We start from the raw sequence: 4,346 nt of genomic DNA on the forward strand, positions 1-4,346 counted from the left end.
AGATCATTGTAGCTCTGATGTGTGTGAAACATTAGTGAGGGTACACTCCGGAGTCGAGAAGACCAGTTGGGAAGCTATTGCGTAAATTCAGGCAATTTGTGAAAGTGACCTGAATTGAAGTGATAGTAGAAGAGATGAAGAAAGTAATTCAAGCGTTGCATAGGAGCTAGAATCTATAGGGCCCGATGCTAGATTGGATGTGGCAGGTGGAGGAGAGAAATACAGGAAACCAAGGGTATGTTAGGGTTGTTGTCTTGGTAACCAGGTAACTGGTGGTGCCTTTTATTTTGAGAGGGAGCATTGGAAGAAGAGTCACACACTTTGGTGTAGGAATATGCTGGAGAGTCAGAAAGTGGGAGATGATTGATTCTTTGGGTATCCTATGGGTCCTTCATACTCTAAAACTACAATCAAAGATTTGTCCGGGGAAGTACTTGGTTGCACATGACATTTACAGATGTCTTCTTCTGTTCTCCTAAGTCAAAGAGCTAAAGGTGGAGCAGCCTATCTCAGAATCTCTGCAAATTAGTTGGAGGTGATTGATTGGCAAGCTCCTGAGTGAAGCCTGTCTCGTTTCAAGGTCCTGCACCAAGAACTGCGGGTGCCAAAGTGATGAGTTAGGTAGAATTGCAAATTCAGTCCTTAGTCCAGGAGTCTAGCAGCAAGGTAAAACTTGCAATGATATATCATTTAAAAAGGGCAAGAACATAATTTAAAAAATAGACATCAGTCCTGGTGGATTATCAAAGTACATAATAAAAAGAAGAAATGCGAGCAAAGGGATGCTTAGATACAAAGAGAAGAAAGAAAAGGGAGATGCTATGGCATGGGTTACATGGGAAGGTGGGCTCTTGTATCGGGCTTTCTTGTGTTAAAGAAACTTGGTAGCTTGGGAAAGTTTTAAACTTTCTCCCCATCTATGTAGATGCAGAACTACCTAGAGAACTGTTTAGTCACAAATATGTTGATGTTATCCTTATCCAAAAAGGAGAAATGTTTTGGTGAGCCATGTAATCATTCTGCTCTTTGAACACTCCTTCTAAGTCATAATAGAGATGATGGCTCTTTTCATCATCTTGGAGCCCATGAAGGCTGCTGGGACAGAACTTCTAGAATGACAAGTATGTCTGAAAGGCTATGGCCCAAAGCCACTTTTGCCGACAGTAAGTAGGGTCTCTAGAACCAGAGAGAGCACACAGCTCTTCTTAAAATTCAAGGTGTTTATACTCAAGATAAAACTGAATTCTGTCTAGGCAAAAGATGTTCTTACGAAGCAAATATGTGTACAAAGCGAAGAACAACACAGTGACTCCTGATGGCAAACTGAACAAAACCAGAGCCATCTGAGGAAAGGTGCTCAGGGAAGCGGTGCCATGGTTCGTGCCAAATTCTGAAGCAACCTTCCTGCTAAGGCCATTGGACACAGTATCCATGTAATACTGCACCCTTCAAAGATTTAAACTTATTGAAAAGTAAATAAATAAAATGGATTTGTTCTCTTGTGTAAAAAACATGATACTAATGGTGATGAGGAAGTTATTGATGATTATGGCAGCTACCTCTCATTAAATGCTCACTAGATTCCCGGCAATGAGCGAAGTACTTTATATATACACTAGAGGCCCATTGCATGAAATTCGTGCACTGGGGGGCGGAGGGGGGCGGGAGGTTCCTCAGCCCAGCCTGCACCCTGTCGCAGTCCAGGAGCCTTCAGGGGATATCCGTCAGACATCCTTAGTGCTCCTGCAGAGGCAGGAGAGGCTCCCGCCACCGCCATTGCACTCGCTAGCCATGAGCCCAGCTTCTGGGCTTCTGGCTGAGCGGCGCTCCCCCTGTGGGAGCGCACTGACCACCAGGGGGCAGCTCCTGTGTTGAGTGTCTGCCCCCTGGTGGTCATTGCGCATCATAGAAACTGGTTGTTCCGCTGTCAGGCCAAAACCGGCTCTTCAACAACCCCTGAGGGATCCTGGACTGTGAGAGGGCACAGGCCAGGCCAAGGGACCCCACCAGTGCACGATCAGGGCCGGGGAGGGACGCAGGAGGTTGGCCAGCCAGGGAGGGACTGTGGGAGGGCTCCAGGGTGTGTCCAGCCCATTTTCCTCAGTCCCTATCGGCCGGACCCCAGCAGCAAGCTAACCTACCAGTCGGAGTGTCTGCCCCCAGGTGGTCAGTGCACATTATAGCGAGCATTTGAGCAGCCTTAGCATATCATTAGCATATTACACTTTGATTGGTTGAATGGACAACCGGACACTTAGTATATTAGGCTTTTATTATATAGGATAATTTATGTTTTAATCCTTTCATAAAATCTAGCAGGCAGATACTATTATGATCTTTAGCCTATAGATAGGGTTCTGGATTGAAATGGCTCTAGATTGAAATGCTCCAGTGTTCAGATTCCCAGCTCTGCTACTCTGTGGCCTTATAACCTCACCCGTGTACAAAGGATAATAACAACACTTTCTCACAGCTTTGCTGTGTGAATTCCTGAACAGATACATGAAACAAACAAACAAACAAACAAAAAACACTAGGCTGGCGCCTGGCATAGAGTAGAGCTCTGTGGGTGTGTAACCTCCATCCTGTTTTACCTTCCCACTTCTGTTGGCTTGTGTTTGCCTTGTCTGTGACGGCCAAATTCCCTGCCCTCCTTCAACCAGCAAGTAGTGTTTGAATACCTAACATATGACAGTTTGTTGCTAGCTATTGGAGAAAATGGCAAAGATAGATTATTCCTTTGATTATTCCTTTGGTAAATAAAAAGTGTCTTATATATTAAACTAGAGGCACGGTGCATGAAATTCATGCACAGGGGTGTGTGTCCCTCAGCCCAGCCTGTACCCTCTCCAATCTGGGACCCCCCAAGGGATGTCCAGCTGCCTGTTTAGGCCCGAACCCAGTAGGATCAGGCCTAAATGGGCAGTCGGACATCCCTCTCACAATCCAGGACTGCTGGCTCCCAACTGCTCACCTGCCTGCCTTCCTGATTGCCCCTAACTGCTTCTGCCAGCCAGCCTGATCACCCCCTAACCACTCCCCTGCCAGCCTGATTGATGCCTAACTGTTCCCCTGCCAGCCCGATTGCCCCTAACTGCCCTCCCCTGCAGGCCTGGTCCCCCCAAACTGCTCTCCCTGGCAGGCCTGGGTCCCCCACAACTGCCCTCCCTTGCAGGCCTAGTCACCCCTAACTGCCCTCCCCTGCAGGCTGGATCACCCCAATTGCCCTCCCTTGCAGACCTTGTCCCTCCCAACTGCCCTCCCCTGCTGACCATCTTGAGGTGGCCATCTTGTGTCCACATGGGGGCAGCCATATTTGACCACATGAGGGCAGCCATCTTGTGTGTTGAAGTGACGGTCAATTTGCACATTACTCTTTTATTAGATAGGATAGAGGCCTGCTGCACTGGTGGGGGCTGGCTGGTTTGACCTGAAGGGTGTCCCAGATCAGGATGGGGATTCCCTTGGGGCATGGGGCAGCCTGGGCGAGGGGCCTGTGGTGGTTTGCAGGCCGGCCACGCCCCCTGGCGACCCAAGCGGAGGCCCAGGTATCTGGGATTTATTTATCTTCTATAATTGAAACTTTGTAACCTTGAGCGGAGCCAAGCCTCCTGCTCGCTCGGTGGCCACAGCCATTTTTGTTGGGATGTATTTATCTTCTATAATTGAAACTTTGTAGCCTTAAGCAGAGGCCAAGGCAGTCCAGGGCTGTGGGAGCTTGGCTTCCTCCATCGCCAGGGGCAACTCAAGCCTCCTGCTCTCTCCAGTTCTGTGGCTGCAGCCATTTTTGGGGGGATTTACTTATCTTCTCTAATTGAAACTTTGTAGCCTTGAGAGGCCTGGGCCCACCAGCGTGTGCGGAAAGCTTGGCTTCCTCCATTACCGGAGAAACCCAAAACCCAAGCCTTCTGCTCGCTCCATGGCTGCAGCCATCTTGGTTGGGTTAATTTGCATACTCACTCCTGATTGGCTGGTGGGCATGGCTTGTGGGTATAGCGGAGTGGTGGTTAATTTGCATATTACTCTTTTATTAGATAGGATAATATAGGAACCAATCTGAAGATTTTCCTCCATTGTTACTAATTAGGAAGCTTTCTAGTAAAAAGATCATTGTCCTTTTAATGCACCCCTCCCCCCACCAACATTTTCTTTTATAGAAAATACTAGAGGCCTTGTGCACGAAATTCATGCACAGGTAGGGTGTCTAGGCCTGGCCAGCTATCAGGGCCAATCGGGGCCTTCCGGCTGCTGGCTGCTAGCCAGGCCTTTATTCCGCGCCACCTCCTGGTGGTCAGCGCACATCATAGCAAGCAATCAATCTCCCAGTAGAACTCCCATGGGGACAA

General features: G+C 48.4%; 1 pseudogene across 1 annotated transcript; it reads left to right on the forward strand.

Annotated features, from left to right (window-relative positions):
- Positions 1 to 1,114: 1,114 nt before the first annotated feature.
- LOC308251200 (large ribosomal subunit protein eL33-like) lies at positions 1,115 to 1,460 on the forward strand (annotated as a pseudogene). The gene has a single exon. The product of its transcript is annotated as a large ribosomal subunit protein eL33-like (transcript).
- The last annotated feature ends 2,886 nt before the right edge of the window (positions 1,461 to 4,346 follow it).

Source organism: Plecotus auritus, assembly GCF_963455305.1.
Source record: "Plecotus auritus genome assembly, chromosome: 6".
NCBI classification, from domain to species: domain Eukaryota; kingdom Metazoa; phylum Chordata; class Mammalia; order Chiroptera; family Vespertilionidae; genus Plecotus; species Plecotus auritus.